Raw genomic sequence first — 23,996 nt, forward strand, 5'->3', positions numbered from 1 at the left:
AAATCTATCACAAAAAGTCAGTTTGGGATGCAACGTAAATCTGGTGGGCGACGAGGAAGAAAGGTAATTTCAGAATTATCATATCACAGTGAATTGCCATTAAAAAGATAAGTGGATTTATTTATTTATTATTATTATTATTTATTATTTATAATAATACTATCTAGATACCAATTTGCTTGCCATTGAGAAGAAATATGAGTACTTATTTTGGAAACGGGTGATTTATTTCGATATCCTCCTATAAACAATTATGTACTTAAATTTGCTGTACTCGCTACCGCTTGCATGGGAAAAAGCTCGTATGCTTAGAGCTCCATGAAGCGCATAAAATGTGAATTAAGTCGAAAAATAATACCAATCCACACCTTACCTTCCAATTTTGTTGCAGTTTTCGAAAGAAGGAAATTAATAATGTAATAGTTAGGATTTTCGCTAATATTTTGGCGCCCCCCGTTGTACTTCCCGGCTCGATTGGATTGGATTAATGCTCTACTGGTATAAACTTTTCTTATACTCTAGTACCATAAAAACTAATTTCTGGCATCTGTACATGGCATCTCAACAGAGCCCGTTACAAGGTAATAAATTAAAGTAATAATTACTGAAAGTAAGTAGATTAGATTTATCTTTTTTCGTGTTAAACACATAAACTGTGTTACATAAAAGTGCATAATTGGTTCCCAGAGCTTTACCAGCATATTCCGGTACATAAAGACCATTGCACTTGCGCATAGTGCAGTTGTTGTTGTCGCTGCATATCGCTGTATCGGTAATCGTTGATTTCTCTTTGAAGTGGATCAAGTGGATTTGAAAATCAACGCAATTACTTTGACTTTCATCAGTCACAAAACTACTCTCATAGAGATCGAACGTGCCTACGCTAACTAAAAGCTCATCGCAAAACCTCGCACAAAGCAGAATCACCAACAACTACCAACAATTATAACTAGAACAGTAACAAACACAAATATTCAATTAAGTGACAACCTAACGGAATCAAAACCAGAGGCGCCGTAATGGGGGACCCCCCAGATCGAGGGCCTAGACTCTCTCCCCAAATTGAAACCCTTCTACAAACACCTGGACCGAAATTCGTCAACATCTCGAGAACAGATCCCAACAAAGAACTCAACTTGGTATCCCCCTTTCTCATAAAAAAACAAGTTGACTACACCTGTGGAGGTGAAGTCGAAATGTGCAAAAAAATAAGAAACGGAACAATTTTGATAAAGACGAAAACAAACATACAAGCGAAAAAACTAATACACCTAAAATCTCTTGCAAGCGACATCAACGTCAACGTCACAATACACAACTCTCTTAACTACTCAAAGGGCGTCGTTTACTCTAACGATTTAAGAGGCATTGATGAAGACGAAATCCAATCAGAACTTGCGCACCAACAGGTCTCCGAAGTAAAGAAAATTTTGAAAAAGAGACTGGCGTCTGCATATTAACATTCAACCTACTAACCCTACCGGAGTACATAATGATTGGATAACAAAGAGCCCAAGTCAGACAATATATACCACTTCCAATGAAATGCAACAATTGCTTCCAGTTTGGACACCTCCAAAAATTCTGCAAAAACAAAAAACTTTGCTTCAATTGCGGAGAGGACTTTCACATTGACACGACCACACAAGAGAAATGTAACAAAACCCAGCACTGCATTAACTGCAATAACGACCAGCACTCTTCGAACCCACATAACTCCACCAGCAAAAAATGCCCTATCTTTATCACTCAATACGAACTCCAAGCAATTAAAACCACGAACAAATGCGACAACAAAACAGCCCTCTCAATACTACGGACACGGAACACAGATAATACTTATTCTCTTCAGTCACCAAAACCACACAGGCCTCTACGCATTCCCAACAACAATACACAGCATCACAACAACAACACACAAAACCACAACAACAACACACAGCATCACAAAAACAACAACACCCCCAGCAAGCATCCACATCCAAACGCCAAACTGTATCGTACTCTGATATCGACTCAGAAATAGACAGTAAGATAAACACCCTATCAAATTCCCATAAAAACAGCACAACCTCTAACATTGTAAAAATTCTACCACCTCTAAGCGCAGACTAGCAGCAATTAAGGCTGCGGACAAATTAAAAAGCTCAAGCAGCAAAAAAACAAGACAGAAGAACCCCAATACTGACGCCTTGAGTAGCAACAACTGCTCAATGGAAATAGAATCCGACTAAAACTAACAGATCAAGTAAAAACAACCCAAATAACCAGCACTCAAGAGATAAAAACTCAAAAAAATGACTCTGACAATAATCCAATGGAACCTTCGAGGCTACATAAACAACTATAATGAACTACAAATTATTATTAAACAATACCAACCGCATATAATTGCATTACAAGAAACGCATCTATTTAATATTCACAATATACCCATTCCTATCAACTTCTCACTTTACGCTAAAAACTACTCACCCAATTTTGGGGGAGCAGCAGTCCTCATACACAACTCAATCGAATCAAAGGAAATACATTTACAAACTGACTTAGATGCAACTGCTATTGAAGTTGAATCGAAGAAAAAATTTAAAATAATTTCTGCATACATATCGCCAAGCCAAAATTTTAACGAAAGTAACCTACACAATGTTCTCAGCAATAACTCAAGCTCACTTATTTTAGGTGATTTCAACAGTTGGAGCAAACTTTGGGGCTCACCAAAAAATAACGCAAGAGGCAATACAGTAGCCAAATTCCTAAATAACACCAACTTTATACTCTTAAACGACAAATCCCCCACACACTTTACCACACACAATACATACACACATATTGACCTATCATTTTGCTCTCCAGACTTATTCCAATACGCTAACTGGAAAATCATCGACGACCTTCACGGAAGTGACCATTTCCCTATCCTCATTACACTCTTTAACAATAACAAACAGAATAAAACACAAAACAACCCAATCTTCAAAATAAACTCAGCCAACTGGGATGCATTTAAGGACAAAACTGACTACTTTAATACAAAAAGTTCGCCCTCAAACAATATCAATAAAGAATCATCATGTCTAAATAAAATTCTACCACAAAGCGCCCATCTTACCATCCCACAAACATCAATTAAAAACCATCCCAGAAACGTTCCCTGGTGGAACAATGGACTGCAAACTCTCAACAACGAAAGAAAACAAGCATGGAACAAACTAAAACGAGGGGGAACGTTGTGAGTTGCTGCGGACACCGCAACTCTACGGTTATACCCGATACTAAGTCAGTATGGCTCTCCTCCGGCAGACGCCGCTAATATTTAACGACACGACAAAGAGTGCGTGCGAGAGAGACAGAAAATCAGTCTGAGCGTGACGTCGGGCGCTGCGTAGCCACTGCAAATTGATTTGTTCCTTTTGGCTATAAAAATGATCTGATCTGATCCAGATTCAGCAATCTAATAGATATGGTCATTATCTATGATTCTGCGTTTTTAGTTTTCTCAAATCTGCAATATTGTGGATGCAACAGATTTTCGTCCTTTGTGGGGGCGGATGGGGGTGGGGCGAAATTCTGAGATATACGTTTTATAGTGACATCTTAAAGGAGTGTGTGTACCAAATTTGGTTACTCTAGCCTTAATAGTCTCTGAGATTTGTCGTTGCCTCAGATTTTCGTCCTTTGCGGGGGCGGAAGGGGGTGTGGCGAAATTTGGACATGAAACGGTCAAGGTCCGATATCACAGGAGTGTGGATACCAAATTTTGTTGCTCTGGCTTTTATAGGTTCTGAGATCCTTGAACTCATATTTTGCAATTGGCAAAACCGACCATGAAACCTGTGTGTTAGAGTGAGACAGAGGGAGAAAGAGTGAAATTGTTTTCGTGATTCTGGCTGTAATAATTATACGATCTGGTTCAGATTTTGCACTCTAGAAGATATAGTCATCTTCTACGATTCTGCGTTTTTAGTTTTCTCGTATCGTCGAAATTGTGGATGCCACAGATTTTCGCCCTTTGTGGGGGCGGAAGTGGGCGGGGCAAAGTTTTGAAATATTTTTGGAGCAGTGACATATCACAGAAGTCTGGATCCAAAACATCGTTGCTCTAGCTCTTATAGTCTTTGAGCATTAGGCGCTGAAGGGGACGGACAGACGGACAGACGGACGGACGGACAGACGGACAGACAGACATGGCTCAATCGACTCGGCTATTGATGCTGATCAAGAATATATATACTTTATGGGATCGTAAACGATTCCTTCTGGACGTTACACACATCCACTTTCACCACAAATCTAATATACCCCAATACTCATTTTGAGTATCGGGTATAAAAACACATTACAACTACAAACATCATTAGATTTCGAAAAGCAGCGGCAAAATTTAAAAAAAAAAATAAAACCGGAAAAGAATAAGTCACTTTCCTCTTTTACTTCAGAAATCCAACCCCAAACAAAGACAAGTCAAACCTGGTCAAATATAAGACGCTTTTGTGGACTGAATAATATGAAAAACATCCATACAATTATCCATCCGACCACTTTACAGCCAACTTCAGATAACACCTCCATTGCCAATTCATTTGCCGAATACTGGTCTGATCAGTCCAAAGATTCCAACTTCTCATCCATGTTCACTAACAACAAATATTCAATTTCAACATATCAAAGCTCTCCTCCATCGCAATCTGCACAGAAAATAGAATCAGATATCACTTCCATAGAATTTTCCTCCGCACTCTCAAGCTTAAAGGGCCATACACCAGGTATTGATCGAATCTCCTACCCAATGATTGCAAATACATCCCCAGCAGTTAAGGATCGAATTTTAAAACACTACAATAATATACTTAATAACTATATACCCCAAGCTTACAAAATAGGTCTTGTTATACCAATAGCTAAACCCGGCTACATCAAAACATCAATAACCTCATACCGCCCGATTTCTCTAAACTCTTGCTTCGCAAAAGTCCTAGACAAAATCATAGCCAAGAGGTTGTGGTGGTTTGTTACTACAAACAAACATATACACACAAATCAAGTTGGTTTCAAACGTGGAAAATCAGTTACAGACAATCTAGCGTACTTAGATCATCTGATAACTGATGCATTATCCCACAAACAACATTTGTCAATAGTATCATTAGATTTCAATAAAGTCTTTGACAAAATTGGACTACATGCAATAACTAAGCAACTCCAAGAATGGAACATCGGCCCAAAAATACTTAACTATATTATTAATTTTATAAGCAAGAGAAAAATCAAATGTCGCGTAGCAAACAACCTATCGAGCACTTTTCCTCTGCATAACGGAATCCCCCAGGGATCACCGATATCAGTTATTATATTCTTAATAGCATATAATAAACTAGCAAACCTCATTACTATCCAACGAAATCTCACATTCACAGCCTATGCAGACGATTTTCATATTATTGTCAAATTTAAAAAAAAACAAACCCAAGAAAATTTCAATCTCGATGATCTATTCCAAAAAATCGACGAATGGTGTTCGTTTTCAGGCTCATCCTTATCATTTGATAAATGCAAACACTTACATATATGCCGTAAACATAACTGTAAATGCACAATAACAACGAGAAACCTAAACATTCCGAGCGTAGACCACTTAAAAATATTAGGACTCACATTCGATTCAAAATATAGATGGACTAGACACATAGAAGACTTAGCTAGCTCTCTCTCAAACAAAATTAATATAATAAAATGTCTCTCCAGTAACAAGTTCAATTGCAATACGCATACACTAATATCAATCACAAAAGCAATAATAGTTTCTAAAATTGACTACGGACTAGTATTTTACGGCAATTCCTCAATAACTTGGCTTAAAAAAATTCAAACCATTCTAAACTGTGCAGTAAGGATAGCTTTGGGAGCATTCAGGACAACCCCGATTACAAATCTTTTAATGGAAGCTAACATAAACACAGTTGCAGATCGACGTGACTTTCTACAAGCCAAACTAATAAAAAACCTTTATTTTCAAACAACTCACCTCTTCACAAAATCTCAAAGTCCCTCCAAAGCAGAATCCACTTCAACAACAAAATACCTTCAGCAATAACTTACTCTCTACAACATTGCAAAAAACAAAACATAAGCCTTCTCATAAAACCCGAAATAAAAACTAAGCTACCTTTCTGGAAATTCCAACCAAATACCATAAATACCGAACTTGAAAAACTAGACAAAAATAATACACACGACTCTATATACCAACAACACTTTCTTACCATCAAAAACCAATTTAATGATCACACCTTTCTGTTTACGGATGGATCCAAAACCATAAGTACCACATCATTTGCAATCACAACTGAAAAAAACACCTTAAAAGTGGGCTTACTACAAAATTTTTCTTCAATTTACTCTGCCGAAATCATAGCCATATTCGAGGCAATACAAATTGTCAAATCTATGCGCGGGAAATATATGATATGCTCAGACTCTCTATCCTCTCTTCAAGCCATAGGCAACCCCGATAACTTCAACTATTATGAATCTAAAATTAGATCTCTTCTAATGCAACTACATCCAAAAATAAAACTACTCTGGATCCCAGGTCATAAAAACATAAAAGGAAATGAACTAGCAGACCAAAAAGCAAAATCAGCTTCAACAATGGCCCTTACATACACACACAATAACAATATATCAGACATTAATAAACACCTCAAGACAAAAATGATTAAAGACAAACTTATAAAACTAGAACAAACATCGAACTGGTATCAATTTATCAATCCCAACCAAATAACAGCCGACAAATTCACCAAAAGACTAGACCAAAACACCACATCAAGGATAAAACAAACAAAAATAATTAGACTAAGACTAGGACATACAAGAATAACTCACCAACATTACCTAGACCCAACCAAAATAAATACTTGTACGCATTGCCTGAACAACGTTCCAGTAACTATAGAACACCTACTCAAAGACTGCCCATCCTCACAGCTCACAGACATACGTTTCAAAATCTTCGCTAACAATAATCCACTGACATTCCTCTCTAACCCAACTAAAACTGAAATAGACCTAATCATAAAATATCTAAAAGAAACCAACTTATATCCATTAATCTAACTCTAATATAAAACCTATGGAATACATCTCACATATAATAAACATAATATAATAAGCATAACATAATAACAACATAGCCGAAGGTCATAGTAACCAGTGCTATCACTAATAAGCTAGGTTAATAGTTTTAACTCTAACCTCGATGTAAATAAATAAAAATACTTTGACTTTGTTACACAGATGCAAATGTACGGTGCGAGGGTTATTTAAAAACTTCGAACCGCATAAAAATAAAATTTAAATAAACCCGTCGTAATAAAGTATATTACGGCTCTCAAGAAACGCAGTGGCAGTTCTTCTTCAGCTCATGATGAAGACGAATTTGAACTTCTTCAACAGCGGGAAATTCTTGTCAATAATATAACTCGAATAAAGAATTTCATGAACCCGGGAAAAATAAAATTTTGAAAAAATGTTCTTAATGCGTATATGGAAAAGCAATTTAATATCCAATGGTCATTAGATAAAATGTATTCGGATTTTTTATCAAGGGAAGAACATGAAAATGTGTGTACTAGGCTCTTCTGACAACTATAAGAACTAAAAGTCAACAGCGAGATATGGAAAACTTCACACTAAGTACACTGTGCATCATAGGCAGCTGCCAAAAATTAAGTTTCCAAAGTTTAATGTAGTATTAAAACATTATAGTCTTTTCGAAACGCTGGTGTACGATGATTGTCATCGTCAAATGTAGAGAAGTTTAACCATTAATCATGAGGCATTAGGTACAGTAAATGCTTTCTAAGTGACGGATAGTAATTATAGGAAAGCCTGAGTTGCATTATAGTGACTGCCTAATACTTCTCGAAGGTGTTTCAAACTTATTTTGATTGATGAAAGTACGATTGTAAATCTGGCAAACAAAAACAGCCGACCTGGGCTTCGATAATATACAGCTTGATAAAAATTCCTTTGTTTTTTCAATTGCTTGATTTGAAGCAAAAAGACGTCAGAAATTACTGAGTAACAGCATGCATATTGAAAATGAAATCAAAAAATGAATTTCTTGCGCCTACATTTTGATTTAAATGTGCCGAGAAAAAGCTCACCTTACCATATGTTCTGTTACGTTCGTGTAACAAGTCTCTCTCTTTGTTTATGTACATGTGTGTCTGTTTGTGTGTATGCTTTTCTGTGTGGCACGCCCCAAAATCATTTAAATGCCTATTGACTCTGTCATTCTCTTTGAGTGCTTGCAACGATCAGAAGAAAATTTTTCCTGGGAGTTTTGTGAGCGTTTTAAAGAAATTAACATCATACGCAATTTTCATTGCGAGAACAATATATTTTCTACGAAGGTGGTCTGATAAGTAATTAGCCTCACCGCCCGATGATGTCAGTATTCTTTTAGACGGCTATTGTCGGGGAATCGATTCTTATTTTTGGAAGGGAAATCGCGCAGCGAAAGGTAACTCGTCCCCTTCGATAACGACCGTCTAGCGAGTTTCAAAGTCATGCATGAAGTTTTGGACATGAGAAAGCTGTCGGCGCGATGTTTGTCGCGTTTGGCCACTCCGGAGAATAAGCGCAACTGTGAGACCACTTCAGAGCAGTGTTTGACGCTGTTTGAGCGCAATCCGAAGGACTTTCTGTGTCGTGGCATGCACGTCGACGAAATATGGATCCACTGGTACACACCAGAGACCAAGGGACAGTCGAAACATTAGACTTTACGCGGCGAACGTTCTCCGAACCGTTTCCTGGGATTCACAAGATGTGATCTACATCGATTTCCTGCAGGGCTCTTCTATACCGAATTATTGGACCGATTCAACGCCGAGTTGCAGAAAATAAGGCCCTATTTGACAAAGAAAAAAATGCTCCTTCCCTATGACAACGCACCGGCACACACCTCCGCCGTCGCCACGGCCAAATTGTTCGAATCGCACTACGAACTGCTGCCCAATTCACCGTATTCTCCAGATTTTTCCTTGTGTGAAATTTTAATTTCCACACTTGAAAAAGTCACTCGCCGGAGAGAAATATGAGTCGAATGTGGAAGTCATCGACGCCACGGAGGCCTACTTTGCAGAGCTCGAGAAAATGTATTTTTCAGATGGGTCCTACAAGTCCGATTCTTCTGAAATTTTGAAAGTTGTCGTCTAAAAGAATGAACACCGCGATAGTAAATCTCTTGTGCGATACTGGCACCAATTGGCAGTGATGCTAAGTACTTATCAGACCACTCTCGTATTTATTAGTATTAATATTATTAATATTAGATTGCGATTGCATAACGTATGATATTGACAAAACAGAAGAGATTCCCAGGAACTTTATTCGGGTGTCGGATTTTTATAACCAACTTGCACCTGCATTGGTTTTTGTAGGTGCCGGTGGAAGTGTGCGTTTTTCAGTCAGTCTATATTTTCTGCAACGCCTTTTTGTCTGTCTGATTTTAGGTTTAGCGCCCTTAGAGCCCTCGACCCGGCCCATCGATAGTCTAATACCATTGAAGAAGAAAACACATGTAAGAAAATATAGATGAAGAAAAGTTGTAAGCTAGATTAAAAGAAAACAGCAAGATTTTGAGATGATTAATTGTTTTTATTACTGTTGACGTCCCTTAATAGAATATAGTAACATACTTTATAAAGGTTGACAATTTGAATATTTGAACTAATATGTAAATACTGCTAAAAATGTAAATTAATTTGAAGTTACATTATTGTTAGGTATGTAACGTTACATTATGTAAATATAAAGGAGCGCAATCGATAGTATCGAGCCAAAACGATCTGAATTATGATCACTAAATTTAAGAGATATACGAAATAAAACGAGCGAGAAAGGAACTACATAGAGCGGATTAGGAAGGTCTTAGGGCTCGCGCACACTATAGCTGAAAACGGAGCTGAAAGCGGAGCTGATAGCTGATTTATAAGCTCTGAAAAAACAAACACACTGCACCGGTGCCAGTGCGCTCATTGCAGACTGAGCTGAGCTGAAAGCTGAAAAAGCTCGCTGAAATCAGCTCAGCTTAGTTTGATCGATCAAGCATGTTTGTTTTTTCAGCAAGCTGATTGCTGATTTTGTTCAAGTGTATTGGTTCATAAGTGATCGAAAATGGGCTGCAAAACATTGTTAAGCGAAATTACGGTTAACCCAGCGCTGAATATTTGAATAATAGTTTTATTTCTATCATTTCTGGAAGGCGATAAATTGGGCCAAAAAGTTGTATTATTTACCATTACCAATAAATATAATATACTATGTCCCCAAGTACAGTAAACGCTCGAAAGACATCACAATGTTTATTATTATACAAAATAAATAACAATTGAAACATGTAATAATAATTCGTAAAATAAAAGTAATACGAATACAAACTCAACGGAAATATGGTTAAAATACACGTAATTAAAAAAAAAAAACGAAGAAAACTTCCGTCTGGCTACTGTACGTGCTGTGAAGTAATAATTCAATAACTATATAATAATAATAATTATAATGATATCTATTGATGCAACTTAAGGAGATAGACAAAGGGAGGCAGTGGCTTTCAGCTTTCAGCAATCAGATCAGCCGACAAAGTACGCACCTGCAAGCTGATTCTGCCTGAGAAAAGCTCTCAGATCAGCTGAGCTTTCAGCTCTGATTTCAGCGTCGATTTCCGCTTTCAGCTATAGTGTGCGCGAGCCCTTAGCTCGTGCATTTGGCGCCCGAGCAGGGACCTTTGGAGAAGGTTCAATTACCGGATGGAGTTCACGACTGGAACTCATTAAATATTTCACCCTGAGTCTGGCTGACGGCGAGTGCGACAGCGGTTTCGGTATCGAATTGTGAGTGTGAACTGCTTTGAGCTTGCAGGCATGTTTAGTTTCAATTCGATGTGTGTGAATAATCTTAAAACAATACAATTGTTTTAGTGTCAAGTGGTAGCGGCTTTAATTGTTCTGCAAGCGGGGTTTCGTGTAGAGAGCAGATTACAATTACAGTTAGCTTGAGTGCTTAGGTATCTGCATACACACATACAGCCTATTGCGTGCACTGCTATACGTTGAAGCAAGGCACATATGTATGTACATACTTACATATGTATGCAGTTAGAAGCCGGGACCTAAAGAACAGTAATTGCTACTGGACATTGATCTAACTTTGTAGTCGTTTCTTCTTTGCCTGCCGCTTCGTTGGGGCGCACGTACACATTTTGGTACAGTGGTCAATTGTTGATCAGTTATTGAATTGGGCAGTGTAGTGAGAATTTAAAGTTGGCCGATTATTGAATAGAGTGGCTAAACTTGGTACCGTGTTACTTACTCATGCCAATATAGAGTATTTTTTATTGTTAAATTTTCAAGGGTAACACCGGTGTAAATAGTCACTGCAATTGGCACCTAGAAAGGGTAAAGATGCGGAGGTGCTCACTTCTCGAACGGCGTTAATGAATTCCTTTGTCCGTAACAAGGTCTATTCGAAAAAAAGCGACTCCATGACGGCTGCGGAGCTGGAAGTCAGGTTAAGTCTAATTGCGACAAACTTTAATCAGTTCTGCAAAATTTAGGCTAAAATTTAATACGATAGCGAGGACGCCAGCGAATATGAAAGCCGCTATGAAGTTGAAGAGGTTTATTGCGAATTAAAGGCCAAGTTACTAAGCTGTCTTGGAAATAGGGGACGGCGGCAGTCCAATGACAGGTGATATTCTAAATAGCACACAGGTGTCTCGTTAAGGGAGACTTCCCAAGCTAAAGCTGCCTGAGTTCGCTGGAATGTTTACGGAATGGACCAGCTGGTACAATATCTTTGCTACTCTAATAGAATCAGACTCTGAATTGGATGAGTTGTCTAAATTTATTCATTTGAGATCATCGTTAGGAGCTGGACCGTTAAGTGCGATTGTTCGACCAGTTGTTATGCCGGCTAATTTCATTCTCTTGATCCTTCCATGTTCCCCCTCAAAAAATTCTTTACCATGTGGCATTTTTAACTAAAATGCTTTTTTTTTGTTGAAATTTTTATTGGTTTGAAGCAATAATGACTGCTTACGAACTAAATCAGTCCGCTTGTCAGTTTTACTGACACAATGCTAACACTGCGCTTCTCAAAACATGAAAAAACATGATTGCACATATATGTATCTGTTTTCTACGTAGAGCGCGACTTTGATCTCTTATCTAAGCTAATGGTACCACAAATGTGGTTCAAAGAATACGAAAATTTGTAGTAACTGAGCACAACAATAAGAGATGAGAACTGCATAGTCAAACCAAACATGCATCTATTACATTTTAAGAATAATTTAAAATAATTTTTGCACTTATAGCTATTTTACTAAGGAAACTTCTGTATTCAGTTCTTACATATTACTTGATTCAATTATAATACTATTGCTATAACGTTTTTGGGAATGTTTGCATGAATGTATAAATGTAAACAATAGATTTGAAAATTCAATTTTTGCGTGCCTTATCTTTGCATGTATACATGGGAGATGCAAAAAATATGACATATACAGGCAGGCTCCGTTTTTAATTTACTTTTGCGGATTACGTTTTCAGCCAAAACGTTTCGTTTTCGTTTTAAGGTTTGCTGTTTGCACCAAAACGAAAATTGTTGTTGCCCTGGCCCATTTTTTCGAAGACAAATTTGAGGCTGGGGTAAAATAAAATTATTTATAAAGAAAGCAAGAGCTAAATTACCCTGATATAGGTGTCAAGTTTATGTTAATAATAAGTCATTTATTTTTTTCCGTTTGCAATTAAGGTTCGTTTCGTTGTATAAAATGCCGTTTACTTTTTATTTCGTCAACGAAAATGATTTCGTTTTGAAAACGAATAAATCTTGCGGAATATGAAAACGGGAGCCCCAATTAATGTGTATTCAAAAGTAAATCGGAAAACTTTTGTGAACGTGAAAAACGGAGCCTGGCTTATAATTTCGCAATGTTTTTTAATCGGGTAAAAAAACGTGTTTAAATTTTTGTTGGTATAGTTGTGTCAGCTCCACGCTGAATACTCTATACGATTTAGGTATATAACCAAATTTGTGATCAATTGCATATCGTATAGTTTGATTAAGATTTGAGTTCGTTCATTAGTCAATTTTTCCCCACTCTCCCTATTCGGATGGAGTTTGATTGCGTTCCAGATCGTTGAGGATTTGCGACAGCAATTCGTAAAGCAGCTCGAATTGGCACTTTATTCGCGAGACTTTATTATTTGCGAGCATACCGTCCGCTACTTCGGCGGCACTGTTGTTAACATTGTTGGTGCCACAATGCAACTATTTTCGGATTAACATTGTCCAATTCTGTCCATTCTGTCCCGTATGCTGAAAATTAGGCAGTGCAATGGTGCAAAATACTGATGCAAATATGCAATCTCCGAGGAAAATCACATCCGGATCTTTTTCACGACAATCGGAAATGAACCGACGATGTCTGCTATGCCAGCGTTTGTCATCGTGGGGGACGGGCGTGCGCAAAACACACAGATTCATATTCGTGTTCGGAATATTCTGCATTCAACGCAGCTCTTCGTAAATGTTTTAAATTACAAAAGTACACAAAACGGCGCGGTTATATATATATATATTGGCCAATGGCCACGGCATTAATTAATTGACAACCTCAACCCAAAACATATGTATACCAAAAATCTTTCTCTTCCTTAAAACATCGAATATGTAACACAAAATCTACAAACCCCGAAAATAATGCATAAGATAACTAATTAACTAATTTTAACTAGACTAATACACAAAATTTGTAATAATGGTCATTAACAATGTCAAAAAATATAGCACTGCAGCCAGCGCTATACCATCTAGGTTAGTTAAGTTTTGTAAGCTTCTCTATTCCTTAAAATAATAATAATGAATTATAATTAATTATTTGGACTACAGCCCTATGTATTATTGCTGGGTGGTGAGGTCTCTTCGCCGGAGTCGCGTATGGCTAGTATGCCACGTTAAGTCTATTAGGATGGGCCAGATATTTGACCTAATACTTTTCTTTCACTTAGGCGATTTCATCTTTAACAGATTCTACATTTCAGTTTTTATGAGTATCTTTGATTGGGCCCTCTGGATTATTTCTAAGTTACTGATGCAAGCGTTTCCGCATAGTTCGGAGCCATATTTCCAAATTGGTTTGAGAACTGTATTCTACAAAAATACTGTGTATTCCAGTTTTAGTGGCGAACGGATGTTTTTACGCCGAGTGGGCCGTGTATCCAAACGGACACCAAGGTATGTTACTTCAGTGGTTTGTGGAAAGTTGATGTTGGAGTTCCAGGCTATGTACTCAGTTACTGCACCTAGGCTCCGTGTGGACCTTGCTTAAACTATTCATCCTGTCCATTGATTCATATTGTCTCCCCCGATTTGGAAGAGTCGTTTATAATTCCTTTCCACTCCGCAGTCCAACTGGTTCAAGTTCTAGTTGCGACGACCAAACTGTAGACGGTTTATGTACCGTATGCAACCCAGCTTCCTATACACACACACACATTAACATTTGGTGACCCCGACGTGATCATCCTTTCAAACTGTCAGACAAGCTACAGTGAATGGATTCGATCTGGACATCAGATTGAAGCAGTCAACAGGACATCTTCAATAAAAATTTGGCACCAGGCCATACACTTACGGTAGCATCTCCTACCAATAAGTATCACTTTAGCAAAACTGACATATTCAGGTTATCAGCCAACAGAAAAACAGCTATAGAATTCGATTACCACCAAGGTAATCAATTTTTGTTGTTCCGTGCGTTCCATAGATTGGAAACAGCACAAATCCCTCCATCCAACACATCACCTGTGCTATTACCTTTCTGACCAACTGTTGCGATTCGGAGCGTATCCAGCTGCAAAGCAAATAAAACACTCCCAACGGGTCGAAAGTAATAAGTACAAACAGATAGAATGGATACACATATGGAGGCAGAAGCTGCCGCTACAATGGCAATGGATGTGCAGCAAGAGATTGGTGAGGAAATATCGAGGTGCATTCGGAACTTTAAAAAAGATTCCCAAGAACGAAAGCAAACGGCCTCTTATTTTCAAGCCAAAATATCAGTACTCGAAAATGCGTGGAATCGCTTCAACAAAAACGACTCCAAACTTCGCGATACAGACAAAACGGATGAATACGTAAAATTCCGTGAAGACTGAAGTACAACATGTAAGCAATACATTACGATGTTTACCGAATGCATGGATAAGCTATCACAGACGTCTAGTGCTAGTGGGGAACGTCAAATTGGCTTTAAAGAAAAGCGTGAGAATCCTCCAGTAGGTCTGATCCAGCAGTCCTCGAAGGATTACAGCAATCTGCTTTCACTATGTCGCCTACAAAAGGCCATAGTAGAGTCCGTTAAACGCAATCTGAAACAACTTTCAGAGGCGGAAGGACGCACATCAAATGATTTGATAAAATCACTATGGACTCAAGCGCAGGAAGTCCACTTCACAATTCATGAGGAATATGAGGACCCAGTGGAAGGAGGATATGACATGGAATCCTACCTAACACTGGAAAGTAAGGTCCAAAGAGCATTGGCAAAATCAGCCACACCAAACACGGATAACGTGCAGTTTGATGGGGATCTATTAAAATGGACCCAGTTCTTCGATCTGTTCTCATGCATGGTGCATGAGACCAACATGCCTACGGTGAAAAAGATGTGGTATCTTAAAACCACCGTTACCGGCGAGGCAGAAAGATTGATTTGACATATCGATCTAAAGGAAGAAAATTATGAAGCCGCTTGGGAAATACTAGTTGACGCATACAACAATCCCAGAGATGTGTCGAATACGGTACTGAACCGCTTCCTCAATCACCAAACAATTAATGACGATCCCAAGTCATTAAAAGAGTTGTATATAACAACCATAGAATCCCTTGCATCACTAAAGGGATTAGGCATCAATGTATGTACATGGGATCCGATATTGATTGCCATTATCAGAAACAAACTGGATGTAACAAATAAGGCCTTGTATGAGCAATCATTGGGAAGCTCAAAGGACATTCAGGCGCTGGATACGATGCTTCAGTTCTTGGAGCAAAGAATTCGGGTTCTAGGAACCAGTAAGAAGCCACCAGCATCAAGGAGAGAGCCAAAAGGCACGACATGTGCATCAGCAAACACAGGGAGAGCGCGAGCACCCTTATGCACATTCTGCAAGAAAGCAAAACAATCCATCCTAAGAGATCAGGTACTATCGCCTGAAAACAGTAACATATGGGACAACAGCTGCTCCATTCCTAGCAACGAAATGTCTGGATCATTTGGCAATACAATACAAAGACAGACTACCAGTCGGATCAACAACATTAAAAACCGATTTCTATGTTGACGACTGTCTAACTAGCGCAGACACAATTCCAGAGGCAATTCATGTTAAACAAGAACTAAATAAGATATTGCTACCGTCCGTGCTCCAACAATGAGCAACTTCTCCAAGGAATCCCCAAAGAGGATATTGTAACCGATGTAAAACTAGGAGAGACAATAGAGCACTACAGCGTGAAAACTCTGGGTCTCATCTGGATGCCGAAGAAGGATACATTGTGTGGACGAACACAGAAAAGCCAGGCTACACGCATCACCAAACGGGTGGTATGTTCCGAACTGGCCCAAATCTTTGACCCACTAGGACTCTTTGCACCGGTGGTAGTAAAAGCAAAAATCTTCATGCAACAACTTTGGGAGCTCAAACTGGATTGGGATGACGAATTACTATTACAACACCAAACCGAATGGAAAGAATGCCGGGACGACTTACAAACATTGAACAAAATGCAAATTCCCCGGCATATCTACGATGGTAAAATTCCAGTTACCCAAGAACTCCATACGTTTGTAGATGCATCAGAACGAGCATATGGCGCAGCAGTATATGTACGCGCTACATACAAAAACAACCAAGTGTCAGTAAGACTGCTCTGTTCGAAATCACGTGTGGCGCCGATAACCAAACAATCGCTACCACGCTTAGAACGTGTCATCGGCCAACAACGCAGACCATGTCCTGTCGAGAGGAATATCAGCAAGCAGACTGGCAGATCACAATTTGTGTTTATATGGACCAGTATTCCTGCACGGATCTCGAGACAACTGAACGAAGGCACCCAACATAGAACCCAGCAATCTTGAGAGAAAAGCTAAACATATAAGCTTGGCAATCACACCTAGCGCACTTGGGGACGAATTATATACTTGCAGACATAGCAACTCGTTTCACAAACTGCAACGCATTGTGGCATATATGTTACGCTTCTGCTACAAAACCAACAGAGCGAACACCACGACGCTCTGTGCAGAAGAACTGACTCACGCCCGCACTATAATCCTGCGAACCATACAACAAGTCGAGTTTACAGCAGAGTTAAAACAATTCCAACGCTATAAGACTGTGGATAGAAAGATCTCGATCATATCGTTATCTACCTTCCTAGGAGACGATGAGCTCATCCGAGTTGGTGGTAGACTTGAAAAAGCTCTACTTCCATACAACGCAAAACACCCAGTTTTGCTGCCTTACAATGACCCAATCGTCAAAATGATCTTGCGGGAGCTACATGAGGAAAACATGCATTGTGGTGCTCAAGCATTAAGGGCAATCGCAAGACAACAATATTGGATTATCAATGACAAGACAATGGTTAGAAGCATCATCCACAGCTGTGTTAGATGCACCAAGGCTAGACCAAAGCTGATGCACCAGATCATGGGCAATCTCCCAGCACAACGAGTCACACAAGCACGCCCGTTTCTTAATGCAGGCGTCGACTACTGTGGACCAATCTCGATCCACCATAAGATCCGACGCAAAAGACCAGATAAGGCATACATCGCCGTGTTCTGATGCTTTTCCACAAAGGCAGTGCACCTGGAGCTGGTAAGCGACCTGACCACAGAAGCATTCTTGGCTGCTCTGCGTCGATTCTTAAGCAGACGTGGGAAGTGCCAAACTTGTCATTGCGACAATGCAACGAACTTTGTGGGTGCAAACAACCAGCTTAAAGAATTAGAATATATTCAGCTCAAAGGCAAGTGCTCTGATCACGAATCATTGCAACAAAAAACAAGTGGATTTTAAATTCATTCCTCCCAGGGCTCCTTCGTTTGGTGGCCTCTGGGAAGCGGCGATAAAATCAGCAAAAAAGCTGTTGATAACAACCATTAACACAGCCTCATTGACATTTGAAGAACTAAACAAAGTGATAATCGAAATTAAAGCAATTCTCAATTCTCGACCCATCACTCCAATGTCATGGGCGCTCACCCCAGGACACTTCTTAATTGCTGAACCATTGACAACGCCACCTGACGTCAATACTGATCATCAAGGAAATACATTAGTAAAGCGCTGGGAATTGGTATCGCACCTAAAGCATTTATTCTGGAAACAATGGTCTACGGAATACCTCCAAGAACTGCAAGCTCGGCATATATGGAAGACCGCTTCACCAATCGTACCTGAAGGATTATTAGTTTCGGTTAAGAAAGACAACCTTCCAGTAATGAAGTGGCCAATGGGTCGCATCATTAAGACATATCCTGGAGAGGACAACCACGTACGAGTGGTTGACGTAAAGACAGCATCTGGTGTATACAAGCGCCCGATCACTCGTCTAGCGCCGCTAATTCCACACAGAGAACAAAAAAATTGTCACCTGCATTAACATCAACATTATTGGTGCTGTTGCTCATGCTTCCATTAGCATTGTCACAGTCAATAAATGTGACACAATTCGCAAACAAGCCTGGAATATTCTATGAGAAACTTGGAACATCAAGAATAGCAACGTCTGAGTGGACCATGATCTTATACCATGACTTGGACCCATACTGGGAGAATATGCAACTAATGTCTGCTGGAATTTCAGAGTTACGATACATGTGCCCTGAACTAAATGAGGGGGAACGTTGTGAGTTGCTGCGGAGACCGCAACTCTACATTTATACCCGATACTTAGTCAGTATGGCTCTCCTCAGGCAGACACCGCTAATATTAAACGATACGACAAAGAGTGCGTGCGAGAAAGACAGAAAATCAGTCTGATCGTGACGTCGGGAGCTGCGTAGCTACTGCAAATTGATTTCTTGCTTTTGGCTAAAAAAATGATCCGATCTGATCCAGACTCAGCAGTCTGATAGATATGGTCATTCTCTATGATTCTACGTTTTTAGTTTTCTCGAATCTGTAATATTGTGGATGCCACAGATTTTCGTCCTTTGTGGGGGCGGAAGTGGGCGTAGCGAAGTTTTGAAATATTTTTGTAGAAGTGACATATCACAGAAGTCTGGATCCAAAACATCGTTGCTCTAGCTGTTATAGTCCTTGAGCACTTGGCGCTGAAGGGGACGGACAGACGGACGGACGGACAGACGGACAGGCAGACAGGGCTCAATCGACTCGGCTATAGATGCTGATCAAGAATATATATACTTTATGTTGTCGGAAACGATTCCTTCTGGACCTTACACACTCCATTTTCAGCACAAATCTAATATACCACTATACTCATTTTGAGTATTGGGTATAATTTATATGAGAACTCGAAAGTAATACCAATAGTGCGGATATCCACCAATCGCTGCGAAATCGTAAAATGAAGAGATCGGAAACTTTCCACGAATATTTGTTGAACATGGAGAAGATAGCCTGCGTCAGAAATATTGAAGAAGCAGCAAAATTGCGGTATATCGTAAACAGGATGCAAACAAAAAAGCCAGTTCAAACTGCCAATATATCGGTGCCAGTCGTATAAGGCGTTGAAGGAAGAGCATGCTATTTACGAACTGGTTCAAGGAAAACTCAGCAGTGACAAAACACAGTTGCATTTAAGAATAAAACGTCGGTAACTGAAGGAAAAAATTATATTGTTTTAATTGCGGTTCGCCGGATCATAACGAGAGTGAAAATATCTCCCGTAATTATCCAACGGCGTTTTTGAAAAGATGAACGATGTGAAAGTGCTGGAAAGTGTAACCACTTTGCGGGGCCTATTGGGCTACGATGGACTATTGGGCTACGATTTTATAAATAAGTTTCCTAAGCCTGGAACATCAAAAAAGTCCCTCTTCCGGAGTATAACATGGTTTACAATGTGATCGAAACTCCAATATCAAAAGAACATCAAGCAGCTAGTGGAAAGCAGTTACAAGTCAGCCAAAATGCCTAGAATATGTCAAATTGAGCTTAAGGTCATTCAAGATGGATTGTTAAAACCTTTTTTTTAAGTCGCCAAGCCGTGAATCTGGAGATCTGGAAGCTACAGCTGTAAAAAAAACATATTAATTGAGTGGCTCGATCAGGGTATTGTACGCAAATCAACTTCTCACATAGCGAGCAGAATTATAATTTTCAGAAAGATAGATCGTTGAGAACGTTGAACGTTGAGAACGTTGAGAGTCTGTGTAGACTTTTTGAATTCAACAATGTGCCATACGGTTTGTAAATCATATTTTCTAGCCGTATGTGCCGTATAAGCCGTTTACGCAGCTGTATATGGATGACATCATTATATATACCAACGACGGCGAGGAATGCATTACCAAAACAAAGAAAGTTATAACGATAGCAGCTTCGTATGTTCGAGGCAAAGCTTCACCCGGTTTATTTTTGGAGCAAAAAGACGACGCAATCCGAATCTATGTTGTCATTCAGGTTGGATGACGACAGTCCGGATGGCCGAATGTAAGAAGGCTGTGCTGACTGTACGCTAGCGTTCCCTGTCCCGATCGCGAGAGAGCAGAGAGCGAATCACGAAAGCGCGTCAAGCGCCCGAGAGAGGACTCTCATTACTCAGTTCTCAGCCTTCGTTTTAATAAGTCGTCTCATCAGTTGTCCGTCGCCAAAGTCGCCAAATTAATTATCATTAAAAACCTATCCTAGAACTGATAAACAACTTACATTAAATATAAATAAACGTTATACTAATTAACATTTCTGCATAAATATTTGGGATATTAAAATCACAGCGCCTTGTGGCCCACTATACTATTTACTTAAGACTACTCGTACGATAAGTAGAAATTGTACCCATGTCCATATGTGAACACCGTCTGTCCGTCTTGTTTATCATAACTGAAATATGATTTTAGATATTGGAAAATTAGATATTACATTTTTTTTGTTCTAGCAGAATAGATATTTGATAGATATATGTCGGTTCGTATGTTTATATTAAACTACTCCCTTAATAGAATAGCTATCTCATCGAAATTTTTAATATACACACGCTACTGATATGGTCACGTCTCGAAGAACTTGTTTAATAAATGTACAGAACTAATTCAATTCACTTTTAGTTTTCTAACCTACAGTACGTATTTTACAAATTGTATATAGTTTGTGATCGACTAAATATCAAAAACATAAGCAAGTCTATGTTTTTGTTTAAGCGTCATAAGCGGCAAGTCTCTACTGAAATCTCATACGTTTTTTTTTTGTACAAATTACCCCAATTCTTTGGCTTTTCGAAACGTATTTGTACCAATTCTACGTTTCAAGTATTCGAATAAGTTTTTCATTGGGTTTAAGTAAGGAGGCCAGAGTAAAGAACTCTTCGGGCTATACGTGCTGGTAAGTCTGTATATTGAAGTTTCCGATAAACCATCCGATATTTCTTAGCGAATTTTAGCGGATATGGACTTGGAAGACATGAACATGATCCTTTTGGGCAAGAATGATGATGCGGTTGTCTGTTGTTTTTTCTTCTTCCATAGTCGTTTTTAAGTAAGAACTTTTGTTTTTGACGTTGATATGCAATGACTACATCTTTCAAGTGGCGATGCAATTACTGCACCATCAATTGGCACGTGTGGAACCAGCACAAGGCTGTTACTCGCGGATCCCAGGAAAAACGTAGCCAAACTTACCTTTAAAGCTGTGGAGATAATGTTTTTTATCCCCAATCGGCCGACTAATTATTTCAATTAAATAAAACTCGGCGCAGAAATAAAATTGCGATATGTTCTTTAATGCGTGACATCCAAATTGCAAGTGTGGCTTGCCTGCCCTTTACATTGCCGCTCCGATCGCTAAGCGCAGCTTCGCTCGGCCGACGTCCGTAGGCAGACGCAAAGCGGTGATAGCGAAGAGCGAGCTGGCAGAGAGCGTTTAGCAGGGCAAGCAAGCGCAAAGCTTTAACACACAAATGAGTGACATAGACATAAGTAACAAACAAAATAAGCGGCTGAGCCAAGAATTAGGTGCTATTTGGTAAGCAGCTAATCGGCTACGTTCTGCTCCGAACATTCACCCCCCGTTGGAAGGCAAAGGCTTTCAACAGATCCATCCTGAAGGGGCAGAACCGCTATTTTTCCAACGGCCCTCTTGAAGATGCTTGCTTGGGCGCAGGTGGCGGCTACGCTGGGATGATCGTCGAACGCAGCAATCGGCGCTTCTTTACGAAGACGGCTTGTCGTGATTACGTCTTGATCATCGGGAACCTCTGTAATTGCATAGAATGGCAGGAAATTTGGCAATGTAGAAATTGTTGAAAGTTGAATTTCATTTAGCGTGGATATGTAGGTTTTTAATATATCGAAAAGTTCGCGCTGCAGTTCCTGATTCTCCGATCGCAGTTTTTCCACTTGCACCTGGCACTCGAGCAGCTGCTTCCTGCATTGCTGCTCTAAGTTTTGGTACTCCAGCGTTGTGGGCCGAAAATCGTCATTAGAGATGGAGGAGGAATTTTCAAAAGCGGCTAAAACTACACGCTTATTCTCCGAGCTATCAATGCTTCCTGACACTATCCAACCAAGTTTTGTCTCCTGCAATGTTGGCAATTGGTCTGATAGTCGAATCTGTCCGACGCACATTAAATCGAAGAACAAACCACCACCTATCAACAGATCGATACGTTGGGGCTTGGAGAAATTAGGATCAGCTAGTTTTAGATTATTCGGCATGGGCCAATCCTTTGCGTCTAGGCCGAAGTTAGGCTGCATTTCCGTAATTGAGTTGGTAACAATTGCAGCGAAGGAAGCTCGATAGCTTGCGTCCTGGGATTGTACAACTATATGTACAGACTTGCTCGAAGGTAGAATGGAATCTCCGATTCCAGAGATGTGAACATAAGACGAGCGATGATCCAACTGCAACTGATCAGCAAGTCTAGATGTTACAAAGTTTGCCTGTGACGCAGAATCCAAAATGGCACGACATGGGATAAGTGCTCCATAACGATCTGTTACATGGACGAGGGCAGTAGGTAGCAACACGTTCTGGCTGGGCTGAGATTTCTGGATCGAGGGGGGAGGGCTAGAACACCCGCTTGCTAGAAGCACAGTCGCGGCCTCTTGCTGGATCGATTCCTCGGCCGGTGAAGAGGAAGATGAAGCACCAGTTCCCGATTGAATGTGGAGTAGCGTGTGATGTTTGGCCTGGCAATGCCTGCAAAGTCCTGACCTGCACCTCTGCAATTCATGGCCTTTGTTGAGACAGTTCAAACACAAGCGGCTCTTCTTTGCTTCTTTGTACCTTTCAAACGCAGAGAGATTCAGGAATGCCTGACATCTAGATATGTAATGCTCGGAGGAATTGCAATGGTTACATATGGGGTTAGGATGGTCGTTACTGGAGGTGATAAGGGTGACAGGTTTGTCTTCTCCCACCTGTTGACTAGGACTTGTTGCCATGGCTGATCCCAAATTCTCCAGCATCCGACATCTCGCTTCCAAAAATGAGGCCATGCTTGACCACCGAGGCAATCCTGACGTCGGTAAGTTCTCTTCCCATTTCTCTTTTGTTTTGTGGTCCAGTTTAGTGCCTATGATGAAGATCAGCAACTCATCCGAAATCTCCTGCGGGGTCGCCAAGGTCTGAAGTGCACGCAAGTGCGAATTGATTTTGTCGCTGAGCGCGCGCAACCCGATAGCTGAGCCCTTCTCCACCCCTTGCAGCCCG

At 39.8% G+C, this 23,996-nt stretch overlaps 1 protein-coding gene and 1 long non-coding RNA gene across 5 annotated transcripts in view; one reads left to right on the forward strand and one right to left on the reverse strand.

Moving 5' to 3' along the window:
- Gprk1 (G protein-coupled receptor kinase 1) overlaps positions 1–23,996 on the reverse strand; it is a 235,484-nt gene that overhangs the window by 163,472 nt on the left and 48,016 nt on the right. The gene's annotated exons all lie outside the window — the stretch shown is intronic.
- LOC117183644 (uncharacterized) lies at positions 21,306–22,039 on the forward strand. 2 transcript variants are annotated; one of them, XR_004468778.1, is made up of 3 exons: positions 21,306–21,668; positions 21,717–21,821; positions 21,872–22,039. It is a non-coding gene; the product is annotated as an uncharacterized lncRNA (long non-coding RNA). The 2 variants fall into 2 exon arrangements; XR_004468777.1 differs by having other exon boundaries at positions 21,309–21,668; positions 21,917–22,039.

The sequence above is a fragment of the Drosophila pseudoobscura genome, chromosome 3 (assembly GCF_009870125.1).
Source record: "Drosophila pseudoobscura strain MV-25-SWS-2005 chromosome 3, UCI_Dpse_MV25, whole genome shotgun sequence".
NCBI lineage: Eukaryota > Metazoa > Arthropoda > Insecta > Diptera > Drosophilidae > Drosophila > Drosophila pseudoobscura.